This window comes from Diceros bicornis, chromosome 4 (genome assembly GCF_020826845.1).
Source record: "Diceros bicornis minor isolate mBicDic1 chromosome 4, mDicBic1.mat.cur, whole genome shotgun sequence".
Taxonomy (NCBI): Eukaryota; Metazoa; Chordata; class Mammalia; order Perissodactyla; family Rhinocerotidae; genus Diceros; species Diceros bicornis.
This window is the reverse complement of record NC_080743.1, coordinates 25,508,898-25,521,460: the sequence shown is the minus strand read 5'-3', so window position 1 is coordinate 25,521,460 and position 12,563 is coordinate 25,508,898. Positions and strand designations below refer to the sequence as shown.

Sequence of the window (12,563 nt, the reverse complement as noted above, 5' to 3'; positions counted from 1 at the left end):
CTTTGCATTATACCCTCAATGTCCATCCATGATGTCACAAATGGCTGGATTTCATCGTTTCTTATGACTGAGTAGTATTCCATTGTGTATGTAAGAATGGCACGATATATTTAAAGTGCTAAAAGGAAAAAACTTACAGCCAAGAATACTCTACCCAGCAAGGTTATCATTCAAAATGGAAGGAGAGATCAAAATTTTCCCAGATAAGCAAAAATTAAAGGAGTTTGTCACCAAGAAACCAGTGCTACAAGAAATGTTAAAGGGACTCATTTAAGGGGAAAAGAAAAGACCACAAATAGGAAAAATTATCTATTTCCATGATTAGAACGTAATGGATACAAATGCACAACAAAGAGGTTAGATATGATATCAAACACATGAGGGAGGAGGGGAGTTAAAGAGTACAACTTTCAGAAGCTGTGACAATTTTATTTAATTCACTTTTATTTAACAGAGAAGTAAAGCTATATAGTAAGATCACTGTGTATCCTCTAATCCTAATTAGACATTTTACAAGTGTATGAATTATGAAAAGAGAAATTAATCAAAGAATTAATAATAACAACATAAAGGATCATGAATTATTACAAATTTGTAACCTGAAAACTTAAGTATCAAATCGAGGAAATATCTTTGTTATTTAATTGTTAATTAAGAGGTAATTTTTAAACGCTAATGACCATAACAATGTGATAAGAGTTTTATACACATTATCTCAATTATCTCTCACAAATCATTATGAATTGGATATTAATATACCCATTGAGAAGATGGTGAAGTAATGCATAGAGAACTGATGAGGCTGATGCGGAGCAGAATGGGTTTGCAGACTTGGTTTACCCACAGCTCCCTCAAGTGTTTTTTCTCCACATTCCTAATTTGACAGAGCTGGAAGCGAAGTAGATTAGATGCCCTTCTTGCTCCTCATTTTGGCTTCCAGATCATTAATCCTCTTTCTTTAATCTCTCCATCCCCCCCTCAAAAAACCAACACAAAACAACAAGAACAAAACATACAAAGTGTCTTCACAGCACATATCACTGGACTATACTACTTCTTACTCCTTATTCCAGGTATCCTGGATCTCCCAACCCCTTCGTTCACTGCAGATTTTAGCCCCTGGCTGTTCTCTCTTCACCGTATCTCTTAGTGTAAATCTTGGGGCATTTAGCATCCCGTACACAATCATCGAATACCCTCACCTCTCAGTTCCTCAACCTCCTCATATTTTCCATCATTTCATCTCGGCCTGGGCATTTACTTATATATATTATAATACATCTATATTATGTATATATAAGTAATACATCTATATTATGTATTATATAAAAATTATATATACTATATAATTACATATCATGTAATTATTTAAAATTATATAATTTTTAAAAATTATATATATGATTATAGTGTATATATACTATATATTTAAATAAAAATACTACTATGTTATATATTACCGAAAAGTATGCCATAATTAATAAACAATTATATATAATTATATATTAACTTATGTTGTATAATTACGTTATATATGTCTATAATTTATATATTATATTACATTAATTTTCTAAATTTTACATTAAATACAGTGACATGCATATTAGAAGTACAATCCTGGAGGGCAGGTGTCCAGGCCCGGGTTGGTTTTCTCTCCGCTCCGCGAGCAGGCAGTTAACACTGCAGGTGGGAGGGGCAGCCTGTCTAGTCTTTCTCGAGTCTCCTGTTCTTTCTCCTCCAGCCCTCCGAGGTTTCATCCTTTCAGTGAGCAGCTGCTCCAGGCCCACAGCATAGTCTTCCAGCAGCTTCCATCGAGGACTTGGGTGGCAGAGTAGCGGAGTGTGGACCCCTAGCGTTGCTCACCAAATTTTGTGTGTGCACGTGCACTTTTGATCTTAGGAGAGGGACTAACGCTTTTACAACATTCTCAAAGATAGCCGTGCCCCCCACAGCTCCCATCCAGTGAACAAATGACGCAGGTGCAGAATTTGAGTGCCCAGGAGGGTTTGTGGGGCAAGCCCCCCAAACCGCCCCGCCCGCCCCTCCCCGCGGCCACCCAAACCCCAGCTGCTTTAACAAAGAGTTTCTCCAAAACCTCTCAGCGCCGAGAGGGTGCTGCTGTCTTCAGGGAGTGTGCAGTGTCCCTCAGGCCGTCCGCGCCCTCCCCTCGCGGCTCGCTGGGCAGAGGCAGGCTGTGCTGTGTGTCCTCCGGGGCTCTGTTCTGTGTGGACCACGAGCCCCCGCAAGGTCCCCAGCAGCCGATCAGCCAAAACGCAACCGTCTAAAGTCTGCTGCCAAAGCAGCCTGTCCCCTCCCACATGGGGCTGGGGGCTGCGTCTGTCTGTCTCCCCGGGTCCCCTGGGCACTGTGCCCCACCCCAGCAAGGGGCCGGCTCCTGCACGTTGCTCTGTGCAGGGATGCTAATAAACAACGAAGAACCGGAAAAAAAACAAAAACAAAAAAACAAAGTCTTTCCATCATTTTATCTCAGCCTGGACATTTTCCTTGCCAGTAACCACAACTCCTTCATAATCTCAGTGTGGAGCATCCCCCACAATCAGCCCCGCTCCACACCTCCTCCAGGTTGCTACATCAAATTATCGATTTGCCAGTCCTCATCTTATTTTATATTTTAGCCACATTTGGTGAAGATATTAATCACTTCCTTCTTGGTGCATCTTATTTTTCTGGCTGCTTTTCTATCATATACTCTTTTGTTTCTCCATTTCACTGGACATTCTTTTTCAGTTTCCTTTTCTGGATTTACTCTACTTCTTGATCTCCAAATTTTGTGGCTCTTCTGTTTTGAGGCTTTTTTTCTTTAATCCAGTCCTCCAGTTCCAGGGCTGGAGTAAATCTGTAAAAATGATGCCTGAATTTATATTTTCGGCTCTAAATTCACTCCTGTGTTTCAAGCATTTAAATTCAATTCCCTGTTTGACGTCCCCACATCTTGTCCTATAAGTATCTCAAGCTTAACATATCCAAACTAAAACTTTTGATTGTCTCCTGTGATCCTAAATCTAATCCTCACAGTTTCCCCCATCTTGGTGAATAATAACTACTTCAGTTCATCCTTGATTCCCATTTTTCTCTCAGGCCTCAAATTCAGTCCAACAGCAAGTCCTGTCAACTCTAAATTTGACACACATCTAAAGTCAGACAAAAATCTCACTGTTTCTAGTTCAAGTCCATATCATCACTCACCTGGAATTCTATACTAGACTCCGAACTTGCCAATGATGTTCACTCTTACCCTCTTAGATCTTATCTACTCTTAGCATTTTTTTTTCTAAATCATTAATCAAAATTTCACATGTATAAAGAGTAGCCAAATTATACTATTACAGTAGATGATTTTCAAAAGTAGACGTGTCCTTGCCATCATATCAGTCAAGGAATAAGATTTTATAAATACTCCCAGAAGCTTGAACTCCTTCCCTTCCACAAAGAAACTGTAGTGTGCGATTTCTGACACTGGTTCCCAGTGTTCCCTGCCTCCTATTATTCACACGCTTGTGCAGTCGCCTCCCCCTTGAGTGTGAGCTCAACCTAGTGAATTGCCTCTAATGACTAGAATATCATAAACAGTATGAGATGTTACTTCTATGACTAGTAACATATTGATAACACTCGACTTCCATATTGATAACACACTCTCTCTCTTGCTGCCTCTCTTTCTCTCTCTCCCCCTGCTCTTTCTCTTTTCTCTCTCTCTCTCTCTCATGCTCTCTCTTTCTTGGCTTGCTCACATGGAGGAAGCAAGTTACCACGGTGGAGAGGCCCACTTGGTAATGAATTGAGGGTGGCCTTCAGGCAACACTCTGCAAGAAATTGAGGTTCAACAACCCATAATGAAATGAGCCCTGCCAACAACCACATCAGTGACCTCGGGAAGCGGATCCTTCCCCATTGAGCCTTGAGATGACTGCAGTCCCAGTAGGCACCCTGATTACAGTCTGTAAATGACACTGAAGCAGAGGACCCAGCTGAACCACACCCAGATTCTTGTGACCTAAGGAAGCTTTGAGATTATAAATATTATTTCAAGCTGCTAAGATTTGAGGAAATTTGTTATGCGGTAACATAACTCGTACAGAAACGTTTATCTGACTTCTAACACCATAGATTGCTATTGTCTCTTTTTGTCTTTACATAAATTGAATTATACAGGATGAGTCATCTTATTTTGGCATTATATTTTTAGATTCACCCAAGTTCTTGGGTTTAGTAACAATATTTCCCCATATAACTGTGAGTGAAATTATTTGGTCATAAGGTAAGTATTTGTTCATTTTATGGTTGGTAATATCTGTTTTTCAATGTGACTGTCCAAATTTATACACTCAGGAGCAATGCGTAAGAATTCCCAATACTCCACATTCTCATGACTTAGAAATGCTAGACTTGTAAGTTTTAGTCATTCTGGTGTGTAGTTTTAATTGCAGGATTAATTTTCTTTTCTTTATTAATTTGTGATAATGAGGGAGGTTGAATACCTTTTCATGTCTACTGCTTTTTGCATATCTTTCTTTTGATGTGTCTATTCAGTACTCTTGCTTATATTTCTAATGGGTTGTCTTTTTTTTCCCTTGATTTGGAGACTGCTTTATATATCCTGTATTCTATCATTTTTTCTGCTAATATTTAATTTTCTCTTTTATTCTCTTAATGGTGTCTTAGAATGAACAGGAATTATTAAAATTAACACATTAAATTTCTCAATTATTTGTTTTCAAGTTATTGATTTTTTTGTCCTATTTCGTGACCTGGAGGACATGAAAATAATCTCTTTGTTTTCCTTCTAAACGCTTTATAGTTTTGTCTTCCACATTGGGATTTACAGTCCACCCAGAATTAATTTTTTAATGTCAGAAGATAAGGATCAAGTTTAATTCTTTTTCATGTGTATGTAATATTGGCCTAGCAGCATTTATTGGGAAGACTATTCTTTTGCTACAGTTGTCATGAGTCAATTCTCCTTACATGTGTGAATCTAGGAATTGTATTAATTCCATAGATAAATATTTGAAGAAATGACACACAAAAAATAGTTTCAATTCATGAGCATGATATGTCCCACAATTTATTTGCCCTTTTAAATCTTTCAGTAATATTTTATATTTTTCAGCATACATTCCTCGCATATTTTGTTAGATTTATTCCTAGATATGTTTTTAAATAAACTTCTTTGCAGCGTAAATATACATATTAAAAACTGCACACTTCCTAAATGTACAGGTCTATGAATTTTCACAAAGTAGACATATTCACATTGCCAACAGCCAAATAAAAAATCAGAACATGATAGTTTCCCTAAAGCCCTTTTCTTGCTCCCAACCAGCCTCTAACACTTCCCCTGTCCCGTCAAGAGTAACCACTACCCTACTTCTTCATTATATAAATGGAATCCTAAGGTATGTACTCTTCAGTATCTAGTAACTTTTACTCGATATTATACTTGTGACATTAGTCTACATTTTTGCATGTAGCTGTAGATCATTTATAGTATTTATTGTATGAATATCTCATAAATTATTTATCCACTCGACTGGTGATGAACATTTGACTGCTTTCATTTTTATGGCTATTATGAATAGCACTGTTATGAACATTCTTGTATATATTTTTTGGTTCACATACGTGCATATTCTTTGTGTTTATATTTACGGGAATGGGTTGCTATAAAAGGCATGTGTTGACCACATATGGATACTGACCATCAGTTTTAGAGTTGTACTAATTTATATTCATATCATTAACGTATGAGCATTCCAAGTGCTCCACCAGCTCCTAAAATCTCAATATTGTCTGACTTTTTTTCCATCTTGCAGATGTGTGATAGTTGCATGTTGTGGTTTTTAATGATTCATATAATTGAACCATTTTTATGACTCAATAATCATGTACTGGCCACTTTGATATTACCTTTTGTTATTTTTGTTAAGAAAATGATGTCATTTATGTATGTATCTGTTTTCTACATCCTTTTTCATGTAATCATTTCTTGGGGGGAGATCTTTATATCTGCATGTGTTTGTGTGTGTGTGTTTGTATATATATATACACAAAAATATCTACTTACGACAACCTTTCATTTTTGGCTAGAGCTTATCCTCCAATATTGTCTGATTTCAGAGGAAATCTCATACAATGAACCCAATATCAAGTACATTCTGTTTTGATGCATGAGACAGAGTGAAGAACTTAGAGCAGTCCATGAATATCTGGCATGGACCTCAATTCCTTTCCCTGGAAATTCACTTTCAGAGCTCTCTTTCATGCGCTGGTTCCTGACAGATTTCTTTGCTCTCCTAGGATCACCTATTGGAACAAACACACATTTCTCTAACTCAAACATAACATCTAAACTGCATGCCTTCCCAAAACAGAAAGCAGATCAAGGAGTAATTTTCATTGTTTCCCTGTGACATTTGGGTGTTTTCAAGGGCTAGCTGAGACCATGCTGGGTCATTGTCTGATCCCTTGCCGCATGACTTTTGCCAATCATGGTGAATGTTGGTAATTTAATCTGAGACAGAGCTGTATGTAGGTCCTCCTATAATGCCCACTCACAAATGCAAGACAATCCATAAAGCAAGTATGAGTGTACTAAATTTTATTGAAGCTGTGGGTGGGGGAAGATATCTTTGTCCTAAGATTTCTTTGCCTGGCAAAACTTGGAGGGAAACCACAGCTGTTCAGTCCGCAAAAACCCATAATGCCTTTTTCTGCCTTGCTGACTCTACTCTCACCTATACCATATTCGGTTTTCTTTCCTCTTCTCACTACTTTGCTTTTATAAGCAAAATTTCTCTAACAAGGTTATTTAACCGTCCTTTTTTTATTGCTTGATTTTGGGCTGATACAGATGGTCCCCGACTTCCCATGGTGCAAAAGCAATATGCATTCCATAGAAACTGTACTTTGAATTGTGAATTTTGGTCTTTCCCTGGGCTAGAAATATGCGCTATGATGCTCTCTTGTGATGCTAGGCAGTGGCAGCAAGCCACAGCTCCCTGTTAGCCACACGATCACGGGGGTAAACAACCAATACACTTAACGACCGTTCTGTACCCATACACCCATTCTGTTTTTCACTTTCAGTTCAGTATTCAATAAATTACATGGGATATTCAACACTTTATTATAAAATAGGCTTTGTGTTAGATGACTTTGCCCAACCGTAGGCTAATGTAAGTGTTCTGAGCACGTTTAAGGTAGGCTAGGCTAAGCTATGATGTTTGGTAGGTTAGGGGTATTAAATGCATTTTCAACTTATGATATTTCCAACTTACAGTGAGTTTATCAGGATGTAACCCCATTGTAAGTGGAGGAAGATCTGTACTTATATCCTTGGAGTCACCTCTCCGCTTCAAAAAGTATTTCAAAGTATGTTTACAAACACACACATTTCCCTCTCCATCAATGACTTTAGGGCCAGATATTAACATAATAAATCATTGTTTTACCTTTTTATATGTTATCCCAATAGCTGTTCTCCTACAAGTGACAAGAAGGCTGTGTGTAAAAACTGTTAAGAGTCGCAAATAGTGCACAGGCAATATTGCTTTGGAAACTCCATGGCAAAATATGTCACAAGCAGACAGAGGCACACAGCCTAAAGTAAATTAGGCACTTTGAGGCTCTGAGGCTTTGGTGAATTTCCAAGCAAGCAGCGGCTGCACATGCCATTCAACTGTCATGGACCATGAAATGGAGGTAGAACTCAGTGCAAGAAGGATGCCAGATCTGAAGACATCTTCAGGAACAATGGTTTATTTAGTTCTCATTGGATGCTTCTCATGCAGTCGCTATGAGTTTATATTTTTAAAAATTAAATTCTAGTTTTACTACAACAGAAAAGGAGCAGATCTTATAAATGAGCCTATTGTATAAGCAGCTCTTCATTGCTTTCAGTTTCAAACAGAATTACAATTATAGGAAATACCATTTCCAGTAGCCTTGAATTCAACTAAGAGATTGTTTCTCTGGCTGGAAACCCTTTATATAAGACCGTTGTAAAACATAAGGAAAGGAAGTATATGCAATTTGGAGGGGTCCATGGGAGAAACAGCATATTTGAGAGTTCCAGCGCCTTCCTTTTGCTGTTGTTCTTTTTCAAGAGCAACTACAAGGCAGTCAATTCTCTTACATCTTTCTACAGAGAGCCAGTCATTTTATGAAGCTGCAGGTGAACCTATTGCCAAGGGGAATGGCATGGTCAAAAATTATTATTTTTGGCTCTCACCATTTGATGACATACACCCATACCTCATTTTAGTGCACTTTATTTTATTGCACTTTGCAGATACTGTGTTTTTTTCACAAATTGAAGATTTGTGGCAACCCTGCATTGAGCAAGTCTATTGGTGTCATTTTGCAAACGGCATTTTCTCACTTCATATTTCTGTGTCATATTTTGGTAATTCTTACAATATTTCAAATTTTTCCTTATTACTATATTTATTTGGTAATCTGTGACCAATTATGTTTGATGTCACTATTGTAATTGTTTTCGGGCACCATGAGCTGCATCCAGATGAGATGGTGAACTTAATTGATAAATGCTGTGTGCATTATGACTTCTCTGCCAACTGGCTCTTCCCCCATCTCTCTCCCTCTCCTTAGGCTTCCCTATTCCCTGAGAAACAACAATATTTAAATTAGGCCAATTAATAACCCTACAATGGTGTCTAGGTGTTCAAGTGAACGGAAGAATCGCACATCTCTCACTTTAAATCAAAAGCCAGAAATAATTAGGCTTAGTAAGGAAGGCATGGTGAAAGCCAAGACAGGTTGAAAGCTAGGCCTCTTGTGCCAAACAGTTAGCCAAGTTGTGAATACAAAAGTTCTTGAAGGAAATTAAAAGTGCTACTCCAGTGAACACACAAATGATGAGAAAGGGAAACAGCCTCCTTGATGATATGGAGAAAGTTTTAGTGGTCTGGATAGACAATCAAACCAGCCAACAACATTCCCTTAATCCAGAGACTAATCCAGAGCAAGACTCTAACTCTCTTCAATTATACAAGGGCTGAGAGAGGTGAGAAAGCTACAGAAGAAAAGTGTGATGCTAGCAGAGGTGGATTCATAAGGTTTAAGGAAAGAAGCCATCTCCAAAACATAAAAGTGCAAAGAGAAGTGGCCAGTGCTTATGTAGAAGTTGCAGCGAGTTATCCAGAAGATCTAGCTAAGATAATTAATGAAGGTGGCTACACCAAACAACAAATTTTCAGTGTAGACAAAACAGCCTTATATTGGAAGAAAATGCCATGTAGGACTTTCATAGCTAGAGAGGAGAAGACAATGCCTGGCTTCAAAGCTTCAAAGGACACACTGACTCTCTTGATAGCAACTAATGTAGCTGGTGACTTTAAGTTGAAGTCATTGCTCATTCCAAAAATCCTAGGGGCCTTAGGAATTATGCTAAATCTATTCTGCCTGTGCTTTATAAATGGAGCAACAAAATCTGGATGACTCATCTGTTTACAACACGGTGTACTGAATATTTTAAGCCCACTGTTGAGAACTACTGCTCAGAATAAAACGATTTATTTCAAAATATTACTGCTCTTTGAAATGCACCTGGTCACCCAAGAGCTCAGATAGAGATGCACAATGAGATTAATGTTGTTTTCATGCCTGCTAACACAACATCTATTCTGCAGTCCATGGATCAAGGAGCAATTTTTGCTTTCAAGTCTTCTTACTTAAGAAATACATTTCATAAGGCTATAGCTTCCATAGATAGTAATTCCACTGATGGATCTGGACAGAGCAAATAGAAAACCTTCTGGAAAGTTTCACCATTCTAGATGCCATTAAGAACATTCATGATTCATGGGAAGAGATCAAAATATCAACATTATCAGGAGTTTGGAAAAAGTTGAATTCAATCCTCATGGATGACTTTGAAGGGTTCAAGACTTCAGTGGAGGAAGTAACTATAGATATGGTAGAACTAGCAAGAGAGCTAGAATTAGAAGTGGACTCTGAAAATGTGACTAAATTGTTGCAATATCATGATAAAATTTTAACAGATAAGGAATTGCTTTTTATGGATGAGCAAAGAAAGTGGTTTCTTGAGATGGAATCTACTCCTGGTGAAGATGCTGTGAAGAGTCTTGAAGTGACAACAAAAGATTTATAATATAACATAACCTTACTTGATAAAGGGTTGGAGAGGATTGACTCCCATTTTGAAAGAAGTTCTACCGCGGGTAAAATGCTATCAAACAGCATCACATGCTACAGAGAAGTCATTCATGAAACGAAGAGTCAAGCAATACAGCAAACTTCATTATTGTCTTACTTTAAGAAATTGCCACAGCCTTCTGAACTTTCAGCAGCCAGCACCCTGATCAGTCAGCAGCCATCAACATTGAGGCAAGATCCTCCACCAGCAAAAAGGATTACAACTCACTGAAGGCTCAGATGATGGTTAGCATTTTTTAGCAATAAAGCATTTTTAAATTAAGGCATGAACATTTTTTTTCAGGTATAATGCTATTATACACTTAATAAACTACAGTAGAGTGTAAACATAACTTTTATATGCACTGGGAAACCAAAAAATTCTTATGACTCACTTTATTGCTATATTGCTTTATTGCAATATTGCTTTATTGCAAAGGTCTGGAACCAAACCCACAATATCTCTGAGGTACACCTGTATCTAAGATTTCTGTATGTTGATATTATATCTTGCAACTTTACTGAATCCATTGAATAATTCCAATAGATTTTTGGTCGAGTCTTTAGGATTTTCTATATGTAGGATTGTATTATTTGCAAATAACATAAATTTTACTTCCTTTCCAATTTGTATGTCTTTGTTTCTTTGTCTTGCCTCGAAAAGGCAAGGATAGGACTTCCAGTTCTATGTTGAATAAGAGTGATGAGAGTAAGCACCCTTGTCTTGTTCTCGATCTTAAAGGAAAAGCTTTCAATTTTCACCATCGACTGTGATTTTAACTGTGGGTTGTTGTCTATAAAGCCTTTCTTATGTTAAAGTATGTATTTTGTCAAATGCTTTTCCTGCATCCATTGAGATGATCATACAATTTTTATTTTTCATTCTATTAAAGTCATGTGTCACAGTGATTGATTTGCATATATTGAAGCATCCTTGCATCCTGGAAATAAATTCCACTTGGTCGTGGTGTATGATCCTCTTAATGTGTTGTTGAATTTGGTTTGTGAATATTTTGATGAGAATTTTTGCATCTGTATTCATCAGGGATGTTGGTCTATAGTTTTCTTGTAGTGTCCTTATCTGGCTTTGGTATCAGTAACGCTGGCCCCGTAAAATGAGTTGGAAGTGTTCCTTCCTATTTTATTTTTGGAAGAGTTTGAGAAGGATTGGCATTAATTCTTTTTCAAATGTTTGGTAGAAGTCACCAGTGAAGACGTCTGGTCCTGGACTTTTGCTCATTGGAAGGTTTTTGATTACTGATTCAATCTCCTTACTAGTAATCAGTCTATTCAGATTTTCTATTTCTACATGATTCAGTCTTGATAGGTTGTATGTTTCTAAGAATTTATCCATTTATTCTAGGTTGTCCAGTTTGTTGGCATATAATTGTTCATAGTCTCTAGGATCTTTTATATTTCTGTGGTATCAGTTGTAATGTATCCTCTTTCATTTCTGATTTTATTTATTTGAATCTTCTCTCATTTTTTCCTGGTGAATCTAACTAAAGGTTTGTCTATTTTGTATATCTATTGAAAACACTGGCTCTTAGTTTAATTGATATTTTCTATTGTCTTTTTAGTCTCTATTTCATTTATTTCTGCTCTGACCTTTGTTATTTCCTTTCTTTGGCTAATTTTGGGTTTAATTTGTTCTACTTTTTCTAGTTCCTTGAGTTGTAAAGTTAGGTTGTTTATTTGAGATCTGTCTCTTTTTTTGATGTAGGCATTTATTGCTATAAACGTCCCTCTTAGAACTGCTTTGGCAGCATCCCATAACTTTTGATATGTTTCATTTGTCTCAAGATATTTTTTTATTTTTCTTTTGATTTTTTGTTTGACTCATTGGTTGTCCAGTAGCATGTTGCTTAATATCCACATACCTGTGAATTTTCCAGTTGTCTTCTTGTAAGTGGTTTCTAGTTTCATATCATTGTGGTTACAAAAGATGCTTGAGAGCACCTGAGCATGGGGCTGGCTCCCCAGAGTCCGAAACTCAACCGAGAGCCTCCTCCCTGAAACCTTTGAGATGCCAGCACCTGCAGTCTCTGGGTACCTGGAACCTAGGCTGCAGCCTCCAAAGGCTGGAGATGCAGATGACAGTGCCTACCAGCTCTTTTCCACATCCTGCTTCTGTGCCAGTGGGCCAGGCTCTACCTGTGTGGTGGTGGGTGGACCTACTGTCAAGACATGTGTTACGTACATTTGTATCAAAAATAAATGTGACTATGAAAAAAAAAGATGTTTGATATGATTTCAATCTTCTTAAGTTTGTTAAGATTTCCTTTGTGGCCTAACATATGATCTATCCTGGAGAATGTTCCATGTATCTTGAGAAGAATGTGTATTATGCTGCTTTTGGATCAAAT

The 12,563-nt window shown here is 37.5% G+C and overlaps 1 pseudogene; it reads left to right on the top strand.

The window, feature by feature from the left end:
• The window catches only part of LOC131400949 (guanylate-binding protein 4-like), a 66,451-nt pseudogene that overhangs the window by 28,402 nt on the left and 25,486 nt on the right, over positions 1-12,563 (top strand).